Below are 26,915 nucleotides of genomic sequence, written 5' to 3'. Positions count from 1 at the left end.
GTGTCCTTTTAGCCAGAAGATACTGTTCAGCAAATTGACAGCCAAATCTTTTAGAACAATATTGTTATTTTTTATATACTATCCTAAGGCTTCTGGGTGAGAAAAAGGGAGAAATAATTGCTTAATACTGGGAGAGACTCAGGCACAAGTTAGAATTCATGCCTATCTATTAAAGTAGAAAAATTTCTATATTGTATATCCAGTAGAATAACCAAAAAGTTAGATTTGTACTTAAAGAAACAAATGTCCTCTTTTCTGTAATCGGTTCTTGCTTGGAAGAAACCTCTCAGCACATTCTGTGAATGTATTTCAGTCTAATCCACCATCCAGGTGTTTCAACCTGGAAATACCTTAGTGATTGAATTCTCCCCCTGCAGTACTTGCTCTCCAGGGGACTTCCTCACGTCGGCACTAAACTAGACTAGACTAGACTAGACTACCTAACCTTGTAGTCTCAGAGTTCAAAACTCACTCCCATCAGTGTATTGCCAGAATCCAAGAGGGGTAATGTTTTTACAAGATTTGTTGTTTTCAAGGATGCTGGCTTTTTGTTCTGATATGAAATATGCTGGAAGACCAAAGTGAGAGGCTTCAAGTCCTCAGAAGTCGCCCAGACATTACCTGCCTGATGCTGTTCAACAAATAGCTAAGACTTAAAGTTCAAATTAAATAGGACTTTACTCATGTGTTTTACTGAAACATGATTTACAAAAAGAAAACATATGAAAGAAGCTCGTGCTTCTATCTGCTTCTTTTTGATGAGTAAAGCTTGAGAAATATCTATTTCCATCATCTGGCATTGTCACAGTCAATCACATAACAAGCATGTGCAGACACTATCTCAGATATCAATATATTTTTGCTGGTTGTCTTCCTTATAGCTCCCATAAAAGCTTTGCAAAGCCCAAGTTGCCAGCCTTCAAGGTGCTCTGTGCTGGTATTTCCACCAGATATTCTCTGGACAGGATAGGGTACATAAAGATAATGGATAGAAGGGACTGCATTAAGGCGAGAGGAAAAAAGTTACATTCTGAAAAACACAGGGTATTCAAATTATGATTTGAAAGTACAGTAAATCAGAGCTATCCTATAGTCAGCGTAGTGTATTCCCTCTTCTGACATATATTCTACCATAGCAGTAATATCCAACCAATCACCACTATTTTTATTGTATTGCCTTAATTTGCCAGTGCATTGTGCCAGATTTTGTAGTGTTTCTCAAACAACAGGTCAGGATATAGATGTCTGATAAAGCAGAGAAGTCATTTGTAAAGATCTGGTTATTATTTTTGAAGAAGAATATATGCACATGGCAGGAACAGCCAAGCAAGTGGATGGCCTTAGGAAAAGAGGACATATGGAGGGCCAGACCTTGACTGTGGTAAGCATGTAATCTGCATACAGATCCCCAAGATCTGAAGTTAATTCTAATTAACTTCAAGAGGGGATGGGTTAGTTGTGAGTCTAGAAGGTCGTGATTTAAGAACCCGTGCTATTGTACAACTGCTCCTACGTGAGGGAACACATAGACTAGCTTTATGTACATCCTCTTACACCACTTCATATATCACCTCTTACTGATCAAGCACTCCAGAGAGACTGCACTCTTGCAGCTTTGTGGAAAAGAATATGAGAAAACTGGTACCCAAGCAAATTCCTGAAATATGTTCTTACATTAAAAAAAAAATAAAATTCTTTCGTTGTGTTCAACTCCTGTCTATAAATCTTCTTTTCTTGGCAGTGTTATTAAGAACAACTGGCTGAAGCAGCACTGTTCTTAGCTGAGATTCTTGTTGTCCTACGAATCTGTCAGCCAAGTTACAGGAGTAAGTATAGAGAATCAATAGTCTTTTTGGCAAAGAGAAAGAGCTGACATTGATTCTTCCAACTCTGGCAGCTGCCTTTCATACTGTGCCCTTCAATGTGTGGTCAAGGCCTGTCTGTGGTCCTGTTGCAACCTTGTAGGGTGTTCAGCATAGGAGGAAAAAGGAGAGTCTAATAGAATCACATCTTCCCTAACTTCCACAAGTTAAGGACTGGGCGAGTTCAATAGAACTTCAGACCTTCAGAGGCATAGATGGGACTGGGTGAAAAGGCTCTTCTCACTCCTCCCTGTCTTGGATGTTCGATCATCTGGCAGTGTTCTGTGAGTGTCCTCAGTGGACTTCTGGAGAATTCTTCTGTCATAATTCAATATATCTGACTAGATAATAAGATATGGTCCAGAAACTACCATTAAATTAATAACTGTTGACTACAGTCATAGGCTATGTTACAGACATACAAAAGCTTGAACTTGCAAATGAGCCAGGTTACTGAGATTTAACACAGGCAAAACCAGAAAGGTAATCTATCCACATTATGATAATAACACTCACAAGGTGAAGTCATGATATAGTTCCTTTTTCCCCCCATACTTTCCTATCACTGCTCCTTAAAACCAGGAAGTAATACCACATTTGGCTGATGTTGCCTTGCACACCTTTTGGGTATTTGCTTTTTCTCAACTCAACTGTTTTTTGAAATGCTGTGCACCTCTACAAGAGCCCAGCCAGAGGTGGGTAGAGGATTTATTTTGTAATGATTATTCTGAATCCTAAATACCACCTAGTAAAACAATCACTCATAATTGGACTTCTTTAAGCATTCTTTGTTTTACATCTTTAATTCATTAACCTTGGTATTGTCGGCATGTTGCCACAATCAAATACAACTTATTCCATGTTGTGCAGTGAGAGCCAAGGGCAGATCTCACACTGGGCTGTTGTCTAATGGACCTCGAGCGCCTGTTAAATGTAACAGCATCCTAAATATAGGTATCTAGCAAGGGGAGAGGATGTATGTGCTGGAGATGACTTGGTATACATCCAGGTGCTGAGCTGGGCAAACCCAGTCCTTTAATCACAGTTTCATCAAATACCTGACAAATTTTTTAAAGCGCAAACTGATTTCACCCTTGAGCTACAGCTAAACTAGAATTCCTACAGGGCTGTTTCAATTTTGCTTACTTGGATGCTGTTCTCAGAGGAGAGAACTAACATATAGGCTTTGCTCAACATCTGCGGTACTTTTCAAATCACAGATAATCAGTGGATAATGCAAAATGATATAATTTGCATCAGAAAGATAACTGAAAAGCCTCTTACACATATTAGTGGGCATAATTTAGCCCTTTGATGTTAGAACAACAAAAGAATATTAAGGGCAAGTTCTGCTTTGTGCAATATGTGCTGATAGAAGAGCTGAAGCCAATGACATCCTGTAGATTTCTGCCACCTTTTCTCATGTTGACCTGCCTGTGGCCAGCTCCCAAAGGTTCCCGTAGAGCAACATGTGATACAAAAAGCCAGAGGCCCAGCTGTTTGGAAATGATAACTTCCTCAACTTAGGGAATCAAAAGACCTGCTAAAGCCAAGCATCCTCACTAGTGCTGCAAAGGGAAGTGATAAAAAGCACCCTGAGAAACTTCTTTTTAATCTTGTTAGAAGTAAGAATAATTGAACAACCCAAAGTGTCATAAGCAATTTGTGTCTATGTGACAGACAACAGACCTGTTTTTCAAGGTGATGATTACACTGACTTCCCAGCAGAAGCTCAATCAAATCTGTGGTTATATGGTTTCCTTCCAAACTGGAAAACACAGCAGTGCTGGTGTTATCTTATAATGCTTTTGTGGATATGAATTTATCATGTGCCTCCTAGCTGGGCTTTCCTTCAGTGGTCGTGTCAGTCCAGAGTCCACCAGCAGGACCATCCCATCTCAGCTGGTCATGTTGGCTTGCTTCAGTCCTGACTTTCTGCCTGATTTGGTCAAAGCAAATACCATACTCCACAGTATTTAGGCCACTTAATAGTTTTTAGGAGCCATCATTTCCAGTATTATCTATGCTCAGGAGAAAGCACGGTGGGAGCAAAGTGCTATATATTGTAGTCTGTGGTGTGTTAAAGGAAAATAAAGTCAGTTACTGCCATGTGTGCAAACAGAAGAACAACCCTTGGCACTTTCAGCTTTATAAATTGTGGTTTTAGTATAACTTCTGCACCTTCTCTACAACCCATATTCCAAGAGATCACTGAAGAACCAGTGATCAGCTATTACTCTTCAAAGACAAAAGATTAATTCTGTTTTAAAACATAAAAAAGCATTTGTGTTTCTTAAAATCCCCACAAGGGTAAGATGCTAGATTTTACTGGTGAATCTGATTGTTATAGGCATCAACAAGACCTTCTGTTATCAAAGATATTTTTTTCCCGGAACTCCAGGTTTTTGTCCATCCTCTTAACAATGTCATTTTATTACAGCATGTGAATCAAAACACTCTGCTAATAGCAAGGCCTATTGCTTTTCCTGCTTAGTACCCATTTGACACCTATCTATTGACTTCATCTTGGTGCACGGTCAGAGCTGTCCTTAGGTATTCTTTACCTTTTATTTGCATCAATTAATATTCCAAACTGCCTATCAGCTATCAAACTTTCATCTAGAGGCTTAATGATATTTTATTGCTAGTGATTTTCTCAATTCAGGCTATTAACAAACAATGAGTGTTTTGATGAAAAATAATGCAAGTATTTTTCATTGTAAATAATGGATCTAAGTTGGACTTCTCCTACTTATCAGATTTTTGCTGAGCTATGCCAGTATGCACAAAATCAACCCCCAGTCTTCTGACATCAGAGGCTGATGTAACTTCCATGGATTTAGTAGATCTGTCTGCAAGTGTAAATTCACTGAATGAAGTGGCTTCTCCTGCTCTTGTTGAACTAACTGAGAAATACCCTAAATAAACAGGATCATGATCTGGTCAGCTGGGGAGTGTCTGTTTATAGATAAACCGATTCTTCTCCTATTACATGTGTTCAGAACTTGTCAAACTCCTCTGACTTCAAAGTAACTATTCTGGATTTACAGCTGTGTAAATGAGAGGAGAATCAGACTCAAGAGAGAAAGAAAGAGTGGTCACTAAGCTGGTTTGTGGATTTCCTTGGGTGAGAAAAGGAAGTACAGACAGTGGCGTTGGGGATTTTTTTTCTCTCCCCCCCCCCCCCCCAGGTATTTGTTTACAACCTATGTTTCCTTTATTATTGACTTTCAATAATACATCTCAACATTTTTTTTCCATGTGCTAAAAATATAGCTGGTTTTAATATTCCTAGCACTGGCTTATAAAAACCTTTAAGTACAAAGCCCTAAGTCAGTAGCAGAAGTCCCCTTCTGTCTCAAGAGGAATGACTGATGCAAATAAAGACTGGAAAGCTGGCACAAATGTTGTTCTCAAGCATATAATGAAAACATCTCCAAAGAATATATTGGGGGTAGGAGAAAGCCAGAGGAGATCAAAGATCCTGCTGTGGCTGGGTGGCTGCTGCTGCAGCAACCATGCCATAGGAGCCTGGGTACGGTTTTATCTGTTGTCTCTGACCAAACTAGGAGGCTTCCTCCATGGCTTGCATGGGAGCCTTGTGCACAAAGAGAAACAGGCGCACACACAGAGCCCTCTCCATGCACTAGGGAACAACACAACACTTCTTAAAACAAATATATACTCCTAAACATTTCTTTTTAGCAATAATCAGGGATAAAGTTTACTTTCCTGGATAGGCCTCTCTTATTAGAAAGAACTTATGAAAAAAAGGGAATGTGGGTCTTCTTATCTCAACCACCCTCCCCTTCCTTTGCTTAGGAAAAGAGGATAGCAACAGAGAACAAAGACTCATGTGCTCACTGAGCCTGGGAACCCAATGGTGTGTTTTCATTTGTTGCTTCTTTCCATAATAGTTGTGATCATTAGTACAAATCACTTTATTTCATCGTGCTCATCCTCCCTTATTTCTAGAGTAATAACTCATGCAGGAAAGGTCAATAAGGAAAGCATCAATGCCTGGTGGCAGGTATCAACTATCACTACCATAGATTGATAAATGGCATGCAAATCCTGACTTCTTTAAATGACATGGGCTTAACTAGACATAGGTGTGGAGGTTTCTTGCTTGTTCATGCCCTACAGGGTGCACTTACATATTATGGGGAGAGTGATCCTGAAAAGTCAGGTCGTTCTGCTATCTTAGTACTTCATCTTGTGTGTTTTGATGGTCTTTTGCAACTCATCTCAAGTAGCACTGCAGCCTGACTGCAGTCCCAGAGCCCCTTCAAGGGAATTTAGAGTTTGTTCAGACCTTTCCTTTCTTGCAAAAGCTAATATGAGTAATATAGGCTGGACTGCAACTGATGTATTTTGACATATCTTCTTTAATCACCAGGGACCTACACTGGCTTGGCCTGGTTACCAAACTAATTTAATTTAACTGATAACAGCATATTCACTTCCTTGGGGTGTAAGAGAGGTAAATACATAGCTCTGCTCCCAGGGAGCTGAAGCAGTATTGTGAGCCCACAGTTTCAATAAACTGTGGAGCAAAGAGTGAAACAAATTGGTAAGGGAGTTTTGCGTGAGATTATTTTGTTGTGCGTTGTTGGGGGCTTTTTTGTTTTGGTTTTTTCCTTATTTTTATTTTGTTCCCCTTACCCATCCTCCCCATTGGTTTGGGACATGAAGCAACTGAAGTTGTAGTTGCTATTCCACTGAATAATTAATAGCTATTTCTGAGTTGGGTATTTTATTATTTATCAAAAAACACCACTTCATCAGAGCTAAGGAGACTATTAAAAATCTATTGGTTTTGAAAAAGCCTTCACTGGTGGAATTTGTTGCAGAGTGTAACAAGAACAAATTCCTGAACTGCAGCTGCTTCAGAGACAAGGTTTCCAGTTGGACAAAAGGCTATTTAACTTTGTTCACATCGGCAGTGGCCTTGGGAAACAGGTATTACCCCAGCAAGGTTACTGCTGCTGGTTCTGATGAAATATCTCAGAGATGGAGAAATAGGGTTGAAGATGCAGGGACAAGGAGGGAGACACATGGCAAACACTCGCAGCAATTTCAGGGCATATTACTCCCTAGGCAGCACCAGCAGGGCTTGCTCAGGTTGTAACAGGAAAGCTTTTGGTAGTCCCATTACACCATAAGAACGCAGGAGAACAAGGACAGTCTCTCCCTCAGACTTGTGCTCTCTGTCCTTGGCCTGGAGACCCCCCTGCTTGGGTGCAGCTTGTGGTGAGACATTCTGTCTGCTGATTGACTCAACATGCCGATCCCTCTGTACTGCTTAACAGGTGCCATGGTCCCTGGGAGAAAATAACTTGCTCTTTAGTCTTAGAGATACTCCTACTTAATAAGTGGAAATATGTCTCCTCCAGCCCTGCTGTCTGTCTCTGACTGCAAAGTGAGGTGGAATGCTCCTTTCTGCCTCCTAGCTCCATGACTTGTGTGCCAGCGGCCACTGATGCTCTGCAAATGAATGTAACATGAGGGACATCACTGAGTCCAGGGAGGAAAGGATGGCACTGATCACTGAAGGGCTTCAGAAATGCAATAAGTCAAATTTTAGTACACTGCAGTATTGTTTAACTGGCAATATTTCTCTGCAAATGGATAGACCAGGCAGTTCTAGAGGCAACGGTGAGCCTGTAAATTGCTTGTATGTTTCTGCAGAATGGTTCACTGCTCTTTTATGAACAAAAATGTACTTTCTGCAGCTGCTCTCAGTCAGTGCTTCTGAGAGCTTTAACGTGGTAGTGTCTAGCGTCTGATTATTCCCACAGATTAATCAGGCCCCCTCTCCCCTCAGTTTTTGTTCTGGAGTCCCTAAATACATTTTGGTTTTACTTTGGATCTATTCTTTGAGTTTGTTTGTTTGTTTGTTTTTCTTTTCATTTCATTTTGCAGCATTGAGCACTGTTGGAATAGTCCTTTCCCATGTTGTTCCCGTGCTCTGTGCTTTTTAAATTATTCCATGCAGCTTCATATTTGTTCAAACAGAAATGGCAAGGGGTGTTGTTGTCAGGGGTAATCACCCTCCCGCGGAGATGAGAAGTACAAGGTGTAAATGAGTACCTCTGCTCCCAGAGGCAGTGTTAGCCAGCAACAAGCCACACTCCAGGAGCTGTCTTAGAGGTATTGTGGAATGTCTTGTTTTTCCATATAAATCACTCAAATAAATTATCATGATGGCTGGAAACTGCTGGCTGATGCTAAAATGTCTTAAATGAAGACACAAAGATAAATCTTTTGAGCACTTACCATCATGACATATTCCATTAGTCCGTTATTATTTAATTACTGGCAAGGGGCAGTGTCAGGGAGCAGAGCAGGGGGATTGCCAAAGGACTTTCTTCTTTAGACAGGAGGCAACCAGAGCATGGATTGAGGGGCACGCTGAGGTCACTACAATTTCAAAAGGATCCGAAGGATCCTGGCATGTCTGCCCTGTCATGTAAGGGTACCCAAGGTGGCTTTAACTAGCCTGCTAGGGCAAACTTGCCACCTTGCAGACTCCTGTGGAAGCTGTTTTTGCTGCTGCTTTGCCAGCTCCTAGTGTCACTGTCTCAGGAGATCTCCTGGCCTTCTTCCCCCTTCACATCACGGGGCAGCTGTCAGTCTCATCTGCATGGGTGAGGCTTCATCTGGATCTGTCCCCTGAAGTGCATGGTGACTTCGGTCTACTTGGGCCTGAGATGCATGTTTTACTTTTTGTACTTTTTAACTTGATTTTTACTTAATTTTTTTTTTATGTATGGAAAAATAGCTCTTCCTGCTTCTTATCCTTCATCCTGGAGATGGCAAAAAGGGTGTTGAAAGACACTGGGAAGGCTTGGATGCCGCTAGTTCCAAACAGGAGTAATAGGGCACATGTAGGGAAGGAGATCTGCTGTGCTTTAGACGACCTCTTCAAGCTTGTTGCCTAAGGTAAAAAAACAAGCTATGGGCGACATGGCAAAATGATTGTGTTCAAAATGCTCCAAAGTCTGGATCTTCCAGGTGTGGACCCTGTCTGTGGGCTCACACAGAACTCAATACTTGGCACACCTGGTTGTGACTCACAATTTATGGCTGATAAAATTACACAGGAAGGCATATTCTGTGATTCATGTGCAAGACTGCATCCATTGCGCTTACTCTTGCAAATCAGCCACAGGCAGTGCATGATCAGAAGCACTCTCACTGACAGCAGAGTGCATGGGCCCTGCTGACACCTCTCTAGAGCCACCTCTTCCAGACAGTTCACCATCCACGATCCCCATGGCACAGGAGAGAGAGGGTGGTACTGTCAGCTCTCCATCACCCACAACTACTTTATCTGGATTGTGGATTAGCTGCTGCACAGAGAGAGACACAAAAAGCTAGTGAGGTGCCTGCTGGACCTGCTCAGGTACCTATGGCACAGCCTGCAGCAGGCTTTTCCCCTTTTCCCTTTGCTGAAGCACTCCAGAACTACACTCATGACCCCAGACCAGCGATTGGCAAGCCTGGCTGAGGAAGGAGAAGGGCTAGTACACTGTAGACAGGGTCCTGGAGAGGAGGGTGGCCATGGGCTGAAGTGTGCTGGTATATTAAAGCAGCCATGGCAGGTGTGAAGAGGCAACAGTGAGTCTGAAGTAACTGCAGTTTTCACAGCAGTAAGGTCTGGTGAGGTGCACTTTGAGCATCAGAAGCGTTTTGGAGGTAGAGACCTTGGTGTCTAGGGCCAAGGGTGGATTAGGTGCCATCAACTTCCACCACTTGCTGCCAATGATGATGGTAACAGTGTTAGGCCAGTCCAGGGTTCATCTGCAGACAGACTTCTGCGATACACCATGGCCATCTGTAATTCCTCTGGACCTGGCATCTCTTCCACCTTGTTTTCTTCCCATTTTTCAGTACTTTCCCTACTGGGGAGAGGTCTGGATTGGGCCAGGTTCAGATGGAAAGGGAAGAGGCAAAATCTCTAAGGTCATATAACTAGTGGTCAGACCTTCTTGTGCCAAACCAAGCCCCTGCCATTAGCATTACAAGAAACTCCATGCACCTTTATAGGCTGTCATGGAGGAGACAAGTTTTTTGTCACAGAGAGCTCTGTGTAGCAAGCTGGAAGCACACATCACACTACACATTTGTGGAGATGCCCTTGTATTAACTAAAGATACGTGTATAACGTGTGTAACTTGTGGCCTTCGTGTAAGGCTGCTCTGCATAGGGAGGGACAGTTTTCTTGCCATGTAAGCCACAGGTAAGCTTCTGTGTCCAAAAGCTGTATGGGGACATGTCCAAGTCCACCACTGGGATAAGGAGGTGATGAAGCTGAAAGAATTGTTTACATTAAAAAGTATGGAGATGGAAAGATTGCTGGAAGTAAAAGCCACTCTTTCCTGGGAATTGCAGCAACTGATGTGCCTATCAATACACACACCCTCCTCGATGCTTGCAAAAGTCCTCCCCTCTCCCCCAACATCTGAAAAGCTCTTCTTTTACCTGTATTGTCTGCATTATCTGCACTAATCAGTCTGTCATCCCTTCCTCTGTTTGCATAAGGTTGATAGATGGATGAACAGAGTGAGAGATGCAGCTCATCAAGCTCCCTGCCCTGCCTCAGGGCTGGGACCCTCCGTGAGTTTTGGCACAGACTGAGCTGGGGGGCTCACAGGCACAGCCACACACTGCCCCTCAGCTGTGCTCTTCCCCTTGTCAGCCTGGCTGGGCACCAGGGGTCCTGGATTAATCCCTTGGATGCTGCTCACTGCCCCAAACATTGCATCCATTGAAATAGTTTTTATTCTCTCATAATGGCAGTGTGCACGAGGTCAGACTGATCCCAAGTACCTTCCTGTTTGATGTGCAAAATGAAACAGGAGAGCTCAGGATTATGCACTGAAAAATGGCACCTCCATGTATTTAAATTAAGTAGGGTGCATGAATTCATTATGATCTGAAAGCTCTTCAAACACTGCCTAAGTAGGTACAACAGCTTCAGATGAGCCTCAGGACTAGTTGCTAATGCATATACTTGAGAAAGTTTCCTGGTTTTTTTTTTCCTGTGCCTACTTACAGCCACAGAGCTCCAGCTTGAAAAGAGTATCCATGCAAAAGGAGGTCCACTAAAAGAAGCTAAAAATATCTTCAGTGTAATTTGACTCTCAGCTGCAGGTCTACAATTCTCAGGACTTCCCTTCCACTATGTAGAGAGGAAACAAACTCTGCCTTGGCATAGACAGTAGTAGCAATAATGAAAACAATATTTTTTAGCAATGAGCAGACATTTTTGTATTGCATAGAAAATAATATCATTTTTATAGTCTCAAAATTTTAAAGCTTAAAAGGTTCACTGTGATCATAAGAGTGCTATGATCATCTTCTATGACTCCTTGGTTCTATTTCTTGCGGTGGTTTTTTATTTTTTCAATCAATTAATACAGAATTATATCTTGCTATAATTTTGATAAGGCTGCAAGCTATGATCCTGGCATTGCTACTTCCTGCAAGGAACTGGCATCGGACCCCCAGTTTGTTTTAAGATATGTAGGAAATTAGGAAAGAGCCCTGTAGCTGTGATTAAAACACCTCAACCCCCTTGCTTAGCTGTACATCTGTCTTTATAAGTCTGTGCATGGAGATAACTCATATCTTAAACTAATTTTTCATCCCTAAGGAAGCCTTTTCATCTCCTGCACAATGCGCAGGGGTTCCTCCTCATGCATGACAAACTGCAACAGTTTGGTGGATCTGCAGAACATGGTTTCAGTTTTCCAAACCTCCTGGCAGCTCTAAGGGTTTCAAGTCGATTAGTGGGACAAGTTGTCGGCAGCTTTAACTCTCAAACCCTCTTAGTGAGTGAAACTTTTCCCACCACAAAATGGCAGCACAAGATACACTGGGAGGATAAGCTACACACTATCATCACCTAGCTGGCACTGGGGCAGGTCCTGCCCTGTGTCCTGTGGTGGAACCTGCACTCAGGCTCTGGCATGCCTCCTCCAGCCAGCCCTACTGCCATCACCAGCCTGAGGCACAGGATGCCTCGGTGTTGGTCACAGCTGAGCAAGATAGAAAGTGCAACTGCCTACCCCTGATCGCTCGTGCATTTTCTTACCCTGAATAAGCAAACCCCCTATTCCCCTCCCTTCATAGGACCAAGACCCTGGGAAGTGAAGTCCTTTCAAGTTCTGTCTTCAAGGGCAGCTCATCTGACTGCACATCCCCAGACACAGGCGGAGCATGTTTTAAAGACAGTTCTTCACTTCTGAGAGGAAAAGGTCATGAATATCAGTCACTCTCAAATTCAAAAGGCTGCTTCATCCTAATCAGGGAGGTGAAATGTTGCTGGCTGTTTTCTGCAGCCAGTGCTTTGCCCTGAGGATATCAGAGATGCTCAGTGTTATCATAGACACCCCTACACACCCAAACAAAAGGAGATGACTAGCTGACCAACAGCCCCCACTGCCTGGCACCAGGACCCTTACCGTAAGTTGTGCTGAGCTGGACACCAGGTAAAGGTGTGCTCATGTCACAGTGCAGTGGAAATCACTGGAGCTGAAAGACCAAGAAATGGGGGAATAAGGGACATACCTCAGGTCCTGTCCCTATCCATAATGTGAACAGTAAATCACTGCTGCCATGCTGGCAAAAGCTGAGCTGTCACATTGGAACAATACAAATAGAATGAGAAAGAGTAAGAGAGTAATTGAACCACCTTTCATCAGCAGCCAAGGGTTTACAAAAACCTAACACTTGGGTCTCCCAAACGGTGGTAACTGGATCAACTTCAAGTTTATATTTGCAGTTTTTCCAGTCATTTCTCAAAGTTCAGTCTCTTCCTCCTGTGTTGTGGGGGTGTAACCATAGCTTTAGCTTTAGAAAGGACTTGACTGTCTTGGAAAGACAGGGGTAAGTTTAAAGATAATGCCTAGTTGTGCAACTGTGATGGGACTCAGGAGACCCAGAAAAAGAGAATTAGAGAAAAGACAGCTGTTTTCTGCTCTCCTCCTTCCAACCACTATTACATTTGTCTTCGCTGATGAAGTTGGGAATCAACCATTCCCTCCACAGTCATGCTTCACCCTCCTCAGCAACCATTAACCGTCTCCTTCGAAAAGGATTTCCAACCAGGAGAATACAGCATCCCCTGGGACTCCTACCTCCTAGACCTCAAAACACCACTAAATGGAACAGATGAAAACAAGGACATCAAAAAGGAAAAAAACTCTGCTTCCCTCCTGAACAGGCATCATGAGACAAGCTGTAACTGAGAGCCAGCCCTCACATCAGTGTGCACAGCAGGAGAGGGCAGTAGTGCTGCTGAGACCTGGGCAAGGCTGAGAGCTCAGATATATACAGTGTCTATAGTGATCCAGAGGCAAACAGCATTTTGCTTTCATCACTGTCCAAGAGCATCCTTAGGGTAATGCTATTTCCCCACACAACCAGAAACTTGAGAGACATGAGGATCCTAGTGCTCCCCTGGGTGGCCTACAGCCCCAGGATGGACTGTACCATGTCTGTGCCCCAGCAATAGGTAGGGACTGAAAATGGACCCAGTGCTTACATCAGGGCACAGAGGTATGAGGAAGAGATAAAGGTGCTCTAACATGTGTCCCCTCATGCTGCCAGGCTCTCTGAAATTGCAGCTGCACACCAGTATGTGACTGCTAAGTACAACCAGGTAACTCAGCACTTGGAGGGCTCTGGCAGAGGGTTTTAAGAAGACAATTTCAGTTACGTCCTCAGGATAATCTTCACTTACTTTCAGTTTTATCTGTCACAAACTTTGGTTCCAAATTGGCATGGGTGTAATCACTTTCTTCTCTTCATCTGGGAACAGGGAAGAAGTAAATCACAAGCTAGCGGATGTGGTCTTTCTGTACAGAGTTTTTTGTTTTAGTTAAACTTTGGAGATGTTCTTGAACTTCTTGCATTTTCCAGGCATTTAAAGGCACCATGAATTACAATGTAATTGAAAAATGGGCCTGTTTCATAGAAATGAAGTGTAACCAATAGCTCCGGTCTGCTGACTTAATAAAGAAGCTTAACATTATTATAACTATATTAATAACAAGGCCAGCTAGCCATTAGCAAGAGGAGTTCATTCATCGCATCTCTCTGACACTTTCCAGCTTGCTCTTTCATGGTAAATGAGTGCTGCTTGTGTTCATTTTCTATTCAGATAATTCCCATCAGCAAGATAAACATAGGGGTGAGAGATCCTACTTTACTTCTAAATAAGAGCTGTTAGCAAGATGATGATAGAAATGATATTAATCTATGACAGAGGAAAATACAAAGAGGAGAAGGAATGATAGAGAAAGCAGTCCTGGTGCAGAAGAGCAGAGGACGATGATAAGGAGGAACCTGAAGCCCTGATCCAGAGCAGTCCAAGATTTTTTAACAACTCACCCCAAGCTAAAAGAGACTCGCTAATGGACAGAAGCACTGAAGGGCCTGGAACAGAGACAGACAGATGAACTCACTGGAAGCTTGTTGTGTTTAGCTTTATAGCAAGCTCCTAACTGAATCAATATGAGCCACATATATTCCCACTGGTCCTTCATTCTGCTTCACAATCTTGTTTTGAATAAACGTCTCAGCATTTCAGAGACATGTCAGCTTGGATGTATTTCATTGACCAGTTGCACTTAATATTATCTGCTTGATATAACACTGTGAAGGATCCGTTCCATTTTCCTTGTCACACCAGCAGATAAGGTGTACTCAACAGGTTAGCCAACCTACCCAAAAAATCTCTCTGCTGAAGAGTAGGTATTACCAGCTCAGCAAAGACATCAGTTTTGTGCTAAAGAAGGGAAGGCAGTTGATGCAATCTTTTTGGATTTTAGTAAAGCTTTTGATACTGTCTCTCACAGGATCCTTCTGGATAAACACATAATGAAGTGGGTGAGCAATTGGCTCATGGGTGGAGCACAGAGGCTAATAGTGAATGGGGAAACATCAGACTGGTGACCTGTCACTAGTGGGGTTCTGTAGGACTCCATCTTAGGCCTTGTGCTCTTCAACATCTTCATAAATTACTTCAACGCAGGACTGGAAGGGACACTAAGCAAGTCTGCAGATGACACAAAACTCAGAGGAGCTGTTGATTCCCTCAAAGGCAGGGAGGCCCTGCAGAGAGACCTCAACAAATTACAGGACTGGGCAATCATCAAGCATTTGAAGTTCAACAAGGGAAAGTGCTGGATTCTGCACCTGAGATGGGGCAACCCTGGATGTACAGACAGACTGGGGAATGAGATGCTGGAAAGCAGTGCCACAGAAAGGGACCTGTGGGTCCTGGTTGATGGCAAGCTGAATATGAGTCAGCAGTGCCCTGGCAGCCAGGAGGGCCAACAGTGTCCTGGGGGGCATCAGGCACAGCATCGTCAGCTGGTCAAGGGAGGGGATTGTCCCGCTCTGCTCTGCACTGGTGTGGCCTCACCTTGAATATTGGGGCAGTTTTGGGTGCCACAATATAAGAAAGATATTAAGCTATTGGAGAGTGTCCAAAGGAGGGTAATGAAGATGGTGAAGGGCCTTGAGGGGAAGCTGTGTGAGGAGTAGCTGAGGGCACTTGATCTGTTCAGCCTGGAGGAGACTGAGGTGAGACCTCATTGCAGTCTTCAACTTCCTTGTAGTGGAAGATGGGAGGCAGGCATTGATCTGTTCTCTGTGGTGACTGGTGACAGGACCCAAGGGAATGGCCTGAAGTTGTGTCAGGGGAGGTTTAGGTTGGATATTAGAAAAAAGTTCTTCACCCAGAGGGTGGTTGGACACTGGAACAGGCTCCCCAGCCTGTCAAGTGGTGACAGCACCAAGCCTGACAGAGTTCAAAAAGCATTCAGATGATACTCTCAGGCACATGGTGTGACTCTTGAGGATGGTTCTGTGCAGGGCTAAGGGTTGGATTCAATGATTCTTGTGGGTCCCTTCCAACTCGGCATAATCTGTAACTCTGTGAAACTGCTCCAGTGTTAGGTGTTTCTTTCTGGGCTGCAGGACTTCATCGCGTCTCCTCTTGCTCCGTTCACCTCTTCCATGGGTACCAACCAACCTTTGTACATAATCAGTCAGAACCGTTGTTTCAGTTACCATAACAAATTTAAACTGAGTTTAAAGCTTGATGCCTGTTTCAGACCTAAAGAATGATTTCTGTATTCAAAAGTTTACTTGTTTTTAACAATTATTTTAGTTGCACTGATAGAACTAATTTCTACACCCCTTTGTCTTGCTTCCATCTGCCTGTAGTAAAACAGTGTGAAGTCTGGCAAAAGGCAGTTTTTAAGGGAAATCTATTCAGCTTCTGATGTGTAAAATGCAGATGTATCTAAAAAAAATGCAGCCTTCTTTTGTGTCAAATACATAGCAATCAGAATTTATTTTTTTTCTACAAGCCTTCCTGAAAATGGATTATCTAAATCTTCTGTCTGCAAATCCATATTCCCACTACCAAGCAATCTCTCCAGAGCCAACAAGCATTCACACTCTTAGTGCTCACCACAGTTGCTAAACAGTAGGCTGATATGTCTTTTGTATTGGTGATTAGGGCTGCCTGCACACTGCAAACAGGGTTTGTAAATATTTGTGAAAACCTCTGAATGCTGCTGGGTTCCTCCATGTTTCTGATCCATACAGTAGTTACCTTCACAGATATTTCTAGAAAATCCTCCCCCCCTCTCTGAAATTGTTGGAGCAATAGATTTGCATGACTGAAGCTCAGCCTGTACAGAAGAGTAAAGGAAAGGACAATGAAGCACTCTCATGTTGAGGCTTCTGTGTACTACAGTTGCAGAAATAATGCTGAGTAGGCATGCTTGATGGACATGCTTGTGCATTAAAATACAAAAACAATTTTAGAAAGAAACTCTTCTGAATTAGTTCAATTTTCAGTTGTTCACTTTGTTCACTTTAAAATTGTTTTACTGTGGTTTTCTTTATGTTTACTCCTTTTTTTTTTGTAACAGCTATTCCTGGGAAGTGTATTCAGATAACAAAATTAGACTCAGTCCAGTGGTAACAATACACTTTAAAGGTTTTAAAAAGCCACTGTTAAACAATAACAAACAAGCAAACAGATGATAGTGCTGATCGTTTTGTAGGGACAGTTAATTTTTTTCTTACAAAAACTTTTTGAAAAGGGGATGTTTCATTCACAGCATTTGGACCAGGTCTGCCATGACATTTTCAAACTCCAGTTACTCCCTGTGCAGCTGGCTTGCTGGATTCACCCTGTGGTGGCTGGCTGCACTGGCCTGGATGTAATCTTGTTTGCATAGTTAGTCACACACAAAACGGAGAATTACTCTACTGTATGAACAGGGTATTCATTACTTGCTACATCCCATTTTAAAGGTTTAGTTCACCCAATCAAGAAACATGATACAATGTGACACAGCTGAACTGACATAAAATGAATTAACCCATTAGCTGAAACTTGGGTTACCTAAATGGTCCAGGAAATCATGAATGGATAATTAATGATTAATTCTTAGAAAGAAAAAAAATAAAAGCTTTATTTTAGTCTCAAAGGGTTTCTGACCAGTATGCTTGCACAAATATGAACTAATGTAATAGCAAGAAGGAAGAGACTAATGCATCTGCATCAAACCAGTGAGGCTACCATGCCAGAAGCCCTTCTGGTATGCAACCAAGCCTGTCCTAAAGGTGGCAAAATCCCCACATGTTCAGGGATACTTTTGTTCCTAGAGGTTGTAGGATCACATCAGGCCAATTCAGCTCATACAATAAGCCTTGCCAAACTCTTGATAGATTGCTCCTTCCCTCAAAACAGATTTAGCAGCATCTCCAGTTTGGTCTGCCAAGTTCCTTGCACTGGTAAAGACCTTGCACAGAGAACAGGGTCTGGTCCAGGGTATAGCGCAGTGGGCCACCCCTATTTGAACAAATCCTACCTGACCACAGAGGTAGGATGCTCATGATTATATGCTGCTTTTCTTAGTAAGCGTCTGGATGTGATGGCACAAAACACCAGGTGTGTTCAAAACCGTGGAGTGATCTTCTCTGTCAGAAAGCTTTGGTCAGCTTTGTCCTTAGAGTGACATTACAGAATGACATTTGAAATCTTAAAACAAACTAGATTAATAATAGCAAATCCCTATAAACTATGAGTAATTCAAATTCCTGAATATCATGACAAATTCCATGGAAGATAAAGATTCTTCTGAAAAAGTATCTCCACCTGCAGACTGCTTTTACCAAGCTACTCAGTGAACAACTGGTCTAGTGCTACTGTCTGGTCTCTTCTCAACACTTCCATACCTGGAAGAATGGCTGATAAAATTTCATTGATATTACTTATAGATTTCTATTTTCTTTATTTTTAGCAAAAGTTGTATCATTGCATAAGCATCTTTCTCTCTTGAAGTAATTAAGACTCTGCCGAAGTCCAGTTGCAGAGAAAGACAGGTTTGTAAGAGTGTGCATGTGTTTGGAAGGAGATTTGACAGCTTGTGAGTTATCTAGGGTTGAAAACCTGACAATTGGATTGTAATGTTTGAAATTAATATTGCTGGTTTAATTACCAAATAAATCTTTGTATATGTTCAGGGAGCTGATGGGGTACTTCTTTTTGTGGACAATATACCTTCTGCTTTCCTCAACTTTCATTATTTATACCTGCCTGATACTATACCCCTGATGTTCTTGGTATCCATTCATTTGGAAAAAGGGAAAGGTTACTTTTCATAATAGCTTTCTCATGCTGCATAAGATAGATTGTAAAATGACTGCTTTTTGGCTGGGGAAAAAAAGGAAAATTCCTCTATTGTCACAAATCACTGTCTGCATTTTACAATACTATATCTCTCCGAGCAGCTGCAGTTTAGTGTAGGGATTGCCCTTCTTCAGCAACATGAATGTGTTCTTAAACAGCTGGAGATAAGCACATTCAGAGCCTTACTGAGAACACACCATCACATTTCCATTGGTAATAAGCAAAACATCTACAGTACTTTCCATTTGAAATGAGCTTTACTGTAAGCTAAAGATACCAGCAACCAAGAAAAAATATCATGTCAGGTGGGCAGTAGTCTCTTGGAAGCATGGTGGCTCTTGCCCTTACACATTAGCAATAAAATTCATCGCTGTGATATCTCCAGTAAACACAGATGCTTACTTGCACCTTCAAGGGAATTTTTTCTCATTCTTGGAGTTATTATAGAGATGATTTTGAAACAAAGAAAGGTGCAAGACTGTAAACAGCAGGGTACTACATGCTAAGGAGATTTAAGAATTATACAGTTGCAGATAACTGTATGGTTTGGGATTTTTTTTTCCTCTCATTTACTCAAGTTGTGGTTCCTATGTTTGCATGGTAACCTTGTCAAGGACTGCATGAGACAAAATACTATCCAACAACAGTGCGTGACCATAGGCTGCGTTTGATGCTTCCGCTATAGGATGAGGGCTCATGACACAGTTGGGATCCAAACATCTCCCCAGATCAGTGGGTTTCTGAGTTGCCCCCTCAGGTCACACACAGGCTCCTGTGGACAGCTGTGGCATTGCTCAGGCTTGCAGAGCTCCTGCTTTGGGCACAGAAAGAGGAGTACCCTCAGCCACAGCTGGGCTGTCAGCATAAGACAGGCTGGGTTTGAGCCCCCAGGGACAGAGAAAGGACCTCATGCTCACCTGCCCCAAATTTGCCCTTTATGCAGGAGTAAAGAAAAAGATGACTTAGACACTGTAGTGCTCTCCTGTTCCTAGGCCATTTTGGTATGAAAAGCTCCTGAATTTGCTTTATTTCACACTGACTGCAGCAATTTTGGTAACTGCCAAAGAGCTTGCTGAGCAATAACGATGGCTCCTACCTCTTCTTTGCTCTGCCAGCCTCCCATGTGGAAATGGGGCTGGCTGGCTGCAGCCACATTGCTGAGTCAAGACCCCAAAATGATTCTTACTAAAGGGAATTCTAACATGAGGCATCTTTCCCTCTGTTTTTCCATGCTGAAGCAATAGCAAACCACCCTCCACTCAGTTCCTTTTGTAAATGTACCTGTTGTGTTTGACCCACTGAGACAGATGAAGTGACCCTACAGCCAAATTTTTGGCTACACAGCTAACTCTCACAAATGTTACCGGCCATTTTTCCTTTGATGGAACTGCAGCACTGGGGCTGTGGGCTAACCATGCTCTCTGGTTAGCTTTTCAGGTCAGCTTTTCAGGTCAGCTGATATAGGAATATGCACCATTAACCCCCTCTTCAACAATAAAGTTCCCCAATCCCTCCATATGGGATCAGCCTTCACAGAGATGTGCAACAGGGCCAGTTGAAATGAGGTGTCTGGGTGAAGGCTTTGTTTTCTTTCTTGTGTTAAACTATCCTTGGTGCCCCGTTGCACAGGGGTCTCCAGAGGCAGAGAGACACCCTGCAGGGGAGAAAAGACAGGTTGATGGTACATTTTGTATTTGTGACTCCATGAGATATATGTGAGCTAATAAAGCTCTATCTGGATTTACATGAACAAGATACCCACTGAAATGCTTCAGCATTTAAAAAAAATCCTGATTAAAAAGTTGGCCTTCACTTCTAGCTCCAAGCAGGCAAGGACTGCAAATAAAAAACTGCCTCTCTCACTCTTCTATTGGGAGAATTTTGCATAAATTAAAATTAATGCATTTTTTCAACTAGGTCAGTGGAATGTAAATGTTCTGTTCCAGAGAGGATTATACATGGTAACTCAGTTAAGGGACACACAGCACAGATCAATCCTGCTGCATTTATCAAAGCTGAGCTGTTTGGAACAGAAAGCAACCAAAGTTTTCCTACCAAAACCACTTCATTGCAGTATCAGAAGGCTCCTGAGGCTGAGGATGGGTATTTGTCTCACTCCTGGGAAATTTCAAAGTCTTTCACTTTTGTCTCTATGTCGGATAAGTCCTCAAATGTGGTCATGAAATCTGTATGATAAAATGGGACAGCAGAAACATCCCCATCTCAGTGAGTTTTAGCTCCAGTGGGAAAATGCCTCCCTGTGTTTGCAAACCAGGCAATGCAACACGAGACTCAGCAGCAAGTTGAGCAAAATTGAATTTGTGCTGCCCCAGGAGCTTGTCTGCTCCTGCTGTCAGGCCCGCATCTGGTTGCTGCTAGTTGTGTGCTGCCTTCAACAACTGCCTACTTTGTTTATGTTTTAGACCCCACAGTCAGCCTAGATGCAGACACTGTGCCAACTGATCTAGTGCATCTGAGCCCCTGGTAGAGTCTGCAAACAAGTAAATAAGAAGAAATATAATTTTATATATCTCTCTCTGGCTTGGATTTTCTCCTGCACCACAAATCTGCAAGCACACACACACTCAAGTGTATAGAAATGAATGGCCACCCTGACTTCCTGCCATGCTGGGGAGAGGCTTCAGAGATAAGCAGGCATGTTGCTGCTTTCAGAACTGGACCAGGACTTTTGTTTTGATGGGCTCAGTACTGTATATTCTGGTGTAAGAAAAGATGCTGTGACTGAGACCATAATAAAACAACAACTCAAACAAAATCTTCACAAAAAAATAAAGTATTTTTTTCATGATGGATGACACTTTGAATTACGTTAGCTCCCTAGAACAACTTCGTCTTTTAAAAAAAATCATAACTAAATCTTTCTGAGCTGCAGACGTCCTTTTATGAAGATCAAAACAAAACTGCTATCAATGCAGAATAGTCCCAAACAAACTCGTAAGTAGTAGCGGAAGGAAATGGGACCTTGTCTTTCACATGGTTCCAGTACACACATTCCTTGCCTCTCACTGCATAATCATACCCAGGATGTATTTTCCCATTCCTTCAAATAAAAAATGCTCCTGTGAATAAGATGAAAAGTCTCTATAGCCCAGTATCTCACCTCAGATATCAGCTTATGTAGATATTTAAGGAAGGGCACAAGGACAGGGGCAGTATACAGTGATCTGCACCTGATACCCTCTTCTGGTTTTTGACAATCAATAGTTTCAAGAGTCCCTGAGCTACAGGTTGAAGGTGGGTTTTTCATCCTAACAGTGGTCCTATATGGCATGACTTTGTCTAAGTCTTATTTAAACGCATTTGTGCAACAACAAGTTGCTGTTTTGGCAACAAGTCCCATGATTTAATGCATCATGTGGAAAATTTCTTCCTTATGGTTTAAATCTATTGTAGGATAATTTAATTTGTTGTCCCTAATTCTTGTATCAGAGAAATACAAATTAACCTTGGTCTGTTTACCTTCTCCATGCCATTGGCGATTTTATACACTTACATCTAGTCACCTCAGGTAGTTTTCTTTCCAAGTTGAAAAGGTCCAATTTAGTCTTTCATGAAAAATAAACTGTTACAAAACTCTGACCATCCTTGTTACCTGTTCTATATCTTTTCTAAAGTTATTAGCTCAGTGCTGGAACACTATTTTCTGTTCTGTTTTATTGTGTTCTCTCATTTAGCAATTCCTACTATCCAATTTGCCTTTTGACTGTTGCAGGGCAGTAAGTGATGTTTTCAGAAACCTCAATTTCAGTTACCCAAGATCTTTCTTGAGTGTTGCTATCTAGAGACCGTCACTGCAGATGTATAAGTAGAGTTATTTTTTCCCTAAGTGCCTTACTTTGCACTTGTCAATACTGAATTTCATCTGGCACTTCACTGTCAGTTGGTATTATAAGCTCCTTCTGCAAAAGTCAGCTTTAGCTTTGATTATTATGAATAATTTTGTATCATCTGCAAACTTCGCCAGTATTCACCCGCTTTGCCATGCCCCATATAGCGATGGTGAACAGCATCGATCCTAGCATAAGCCCTTAGACACCCCTTTTGTAAACCTACCACCAATCCAGAGGAAATGTTGCTATATTTATTCTGTTATTCATACAGCTCCCTATTACATTACTCACCTTTGTTCCTTGAGGTGGTGGCTGGTGTAAGTTCTGCTTTGGTAGCTCAGAAATTTCATATTTGCTCTTTCAGCACACTTAGTTGAATGCTATCTTGTCCTTGTTGTTTTATCCAGGTCAATTTATCCAAAAGGGTCTGCTTTTCAGAGGCTGGCTGTGCTTCTCTTTGTCCGAAGGTGTTCCACCTTGCCATCAAAGCTTCAGCTCTGGGAATAATGCAGTTGTAATCACTTGTTCATCAGAAAATGTAAACCTTTTGCATTTTCCAGCAAAACGAATCCTTAAAAGAAGGGTCCTGTACATCTAGGTTAAGCTCTTAGACTGAGGGGGATTTCTCGACCAGCTCAGGCCTGAGGACTCCCTCAGTATCCAACACTTAAGTTCTATCAGTTGCAACTGGACAATTGTTTCAAATATATCACATTGTAAACCTGGACTGCTGGAATTAGTATTCTGTTCAGCATTGAACACAGTGGAGTAGTGTCTTTTGCATTGTCCAAACGAAGTGGGTTAGGGAGAACTGATTGCTGCTAATCAAAGGTTAATTTAGTAGAGTCCATATAAATAAGAATATGTTGACATCTTTAGAGTGCACATAAGCTCGTGCTCATGTATTCCTCTGAACTGGGATCTACAGCAGCACACATATATGCTCATACCTCTTCCTGTCAGTGAGAAGGAGACTTCCAGCAGGACAGCAAGTTGCATTTTCACCCTTTCTCTTCCTATTTACTCTCAGTGCAGGTAGCTCTATAGTCTACAGATCTTTCTCTGACAAGCAGATGAAGAGGCAGAGCTCTGTTTTAGTCAGGCTGGCAAAGAGTAAGTCTCCTCTAGTTTACTTTGTGTCACTCCTATCTGATAGAACAAACAGCAGTCACTAAGCTGAGGATTGCCAAAGCTATGCCAAAGTATTGCTTGTACCACTCTTTGCTGTCCTTGAGCCTAGCTTCATATTATAATTCCATGAAGAAAAGAATACAAATTCTGCTAAGTATTTCAGGTATAAAAGCCTCCTCAGACATAAAAAGTTTCATCAGATATAAAAGTCTATTAATTTCATTGCCAAGGTGCAAATCACACTGCAAGCAATAGACATTTAAGCTACTCTCACAAATAGCTACAAATACTTCTCATTCACCATGACCCACTGATTAGAGAATTTTGTGAGCGAAGCACTACTTAAAAGTACTATCCATCTGGATTAATTTCCCTGGTCCTCCATGATGGATCAGACCAGGCTCTCCAATACCACTATCTGTCATGTGAAGCTTTGCTCGTGCCTGGCAGCTTGATGCACAGATCTAGCTTGTGCAACAGTGACAGGCTTTCCGATGTACTACATTCACTGGGGGCAGAAAGAAAAGAAGAAAAATGACAAACTTGGCATCAGACTTGGAAAAATTGGTTTGGCTGCCCAATTTGGACAATATATTCTTATTGTTATTTGTCATAAGCAATTAAACATTAATTTTTTCTTTATTAGCATTCTCTCTTCAAAAGATGATTGAAGAGATTGTGTTAAGGCAAATAAACTTTTTTTTTTTTTTTTTTACTTCAGCATATTGGTGCTCAAAGTAGTTTACATTCTGCAGGAGCACATACCGAACCCTGCTGCCTCCTGTCAGCACCCACCATAGAATCCCAGTGGACGTAAACACTGCAATATCCCAGAAAAGCAGAGTGCTAATGTGCTCCAAGTACCCAGCTCTTGCGCTTTTAATGGAAAACTAATGGTGGAACCTAATTTGGCACCTGTAAAAATCCACGCCCAGTTAAATTTTGGCTTCAGTGGGAGTACCAAGCCCAGAGCTTCTAGAGCAAATACTGAGCTCCAGCAGAGACTGATTCTGATCACTAATGCCTCGATCAATACTGGCTCTGTAATTTGCTCGATTTCTTCACTGCAATATGTGCTGCAGACCCTATTTTCCTCAGCAAATCTTACCGATGCTTTATGAATGCAGGATTGGTCCCGAAGATTTGGATTCAAGCGCCTGGAAGGCGCTGAGGATGCTCAGGCAGCAATGAACTGAGGGAGCTCTAGGGCTGTCCTGGGTTTTGCTCAGGCATCCTTGAACCTTTTGCCCGTGCAAGGGACTCCTGGATACAGAAGCTCGTTTGTTTCCCTGCGATGGTTTTTCTGTTCTCCCGGTGCGCAGCGTTTTAGCAGCAGCAGCACAGTGTGGGGAGATGAGAGCAACTCCCGAACGCACCTCTCAGCACCGTCTGAAAGGGGATAAGGGAGAAGGGAGGGAGGGGATTTGTTATAAATAACAGTTAACCCCTGATGTTGGCTTTTCTGACCGGAGTAAAGGCTGCGGCTTGCCGGGGCCGGGAGCAGCGCTGGAGGAGAGGAAGGGAAAGAAAAAGGCAGGAAAGGAGGAAAGGAAGCAGGGAGGAAGAAAACGAAGGAAGGAAGGAAGGAGGCAGAGGGAAGAGGACGGACCATAGCAAAGAGGAAAACCCACGGAGGGAGCGGGCCGGGCCCAGCTGGGCTCCCGCAGCGCCGCCTCGCGGCACCGCCGCGGCACAGCCCCGGCTCGGGCTGTTCCAGCGCACCCCGGGGAAGGGGATGTGGATTTACGTGCTGTTCCCTGGAGCAGAGCGGCGAGGCGGACAGGCGTTTTCCCCGGGTGATGGCCCCGTACCTGTGCCAGCACAGCCTGGGAATCAAATGCACCACGCTGAGAGGCAGACCTTGGCATATACACTTAGTCCCAAGGTGCTCAGCACAAAGGCGCACATTTGGGCACCGTCAGGGTAATAAGGACGGCAGCAGCACTCCAGAGAAGTGTATGCTTCTCCATCTCTGTGATAATTTCCTCTCCTGTGGAAGTTTCTACCCACCTTGCAGAAAAGCAGGCCCTGCAAAGCTCCTTGTGACCAGCTTGTTCAGCAAGTGCAGTGTGCTGTTCGCATTTCCCGACACTCACCTCCCATGGACCCTTCTAGGGGTTCCCAAGGTGACCCTCAGCAGCAGCTACAGCCCTCATCACCTTTCCACAGTCCTTTGAAGCAAAAGGATAACTTTAGAGAAGGACATTTCCAAAACTGGGATGGAGAGATGACACTGAACTTGGTACAACCTTGATTCTACTTCTTTGAGAACTGCTCCCTACAGCAAAGGTGGCTGAACTCCCCAAATTATGAATTGTGCTAAAGTTATAAGATAAAAGATAGTGTAGCTGCATGGTGTGGTTCACCAGTGCTGGTGGGCAGATAGTCTGTCTGGAAACACAGTAAGGGAGGCAATCGGAAGGAAATGTTAGGGATATAACCGTGCCTTGCTAAATAGATAGCTGTGTGCCTCGTGGCCAGACTGCCCTGGGGGCCAGCTCAGGGCAGCACTGCCTGGGGCTGTCTGCATCTTATCCCAATGCCAAGGGCTGCCAAATTGCACATGCAACTCTGTCTGGGCTGTGGGACAGGGGCATGCCCCAGGGTAAGGAATTGCTGGTGCAGGAGTGTCAGGGGTGTGTTTCTGGCTGCACCCAGCACTGATTTCAGTGTTGAAACACTGATGTGGAGAAGCCTCATCCAAGACAGTGGAACAGAGAACAGGGCTGTGAGCCTGACCAAAATGCGGGTAGGAGGAGCACTACCCTTCTGGTCTCACATGGCCCTTCTGCACTGTAAACTCAAGATCCAGACTCATCCCCTGTCCAGCACCCATTGTGCATTTCTTATTTTGCAGCTTTTAAGAGAAGGTCTTCACCTTTTCACATGTTTATATTGATGTCTGTATTTTTTTGATCTTTTCTGCAGCACAGTTTCTCATCAACAGAAGCTCCATGTAGCGTTTGGCGTGGAGTTCATTACTGATCTTGAAATTAATTAATTCAGAATTATATAAAGAAACCTATATTTGGCCCTACTGCTTCTTCTCAGTGCATACCTGCTGTGTGGGGAGATAGAATTTAAACCTCCAGAAGGACCAAACCAAGGCCATGCTCTTTTTTAAACATTATCTTATTTACCAGAAAGAGACACAGTGAAAGGCAGGATGAGCTTTGATCGTGCCCAATTATGGAGTGTAATATTGGATACATGAATACAACATTGTCATGGGTGCTTTTCTTTTCTGCCCAGAAAAACAAAATTCTCCTTAAAGAAACAGCTGTGTCCTGCCTGCAGCCTGCAGAAGAATGGCATTAGTCACGTGCAGTCCAACACGTAGCA

At 42.9% G+C, this 26,915-nt stretch overlaps 1 long non-coding RNA gene across 4 annotated transcripts in view; it reads right to left on the bottom strand.

The window, feature by feature from the left end:
- The window catches only part of LOC113944743, a 39,362-nt gene extending 14,097 nt beyond the window's left edge, over positions 1-25,265 (bottom strand). For 2 of the 4 annotated variants that reach the window (XR_003526769.1, XR_003526768.1), the window contains exons 1-3: positions 25,183-25,265; positions 24,682-24,962; positions 22,734-22,939 (exon numbers count right to left, since the gene is read on the bottom strand). This is a non-coding gene — a long non-coding RNA (uncharacterized LOC113944743). Of the gene's footprint in view, positions 1-1,700; positions 2,204-20,675; positions 20,778-22,733; positions 22,940-24,681; positions 24,963-25,182 lie in introns of those variants that run through there. The other 2 variants (XR_003526770.1, XR_003526767.1) reach the window with 2 other exon arrangements.
- Positions 25,266-26,915: the final 1,650 nt, after the last annotated feature.

The sequence above is a fragment of the Corapipo altera genome, unplaced genomic scaffold (assembly GCF_003945725.1).
Source record: "Corapipo altera isolate COAL_440 unplaced genomic scaffold, ASM394572v1 23, whole genome shotgun sequence".
Classification (NCBI taxonomy): domain Eukaryota; kingdom Metazoa; phylum Chordata; class Aves; order Passeriformes; family Pipridae; genus Corapipo; species Corapipo altera.
The sequence above is the reverse complement of the archived record's forward strand: the minus strand, read 5'-3'. Positions and strand labels throughout refer to the sequence as shown.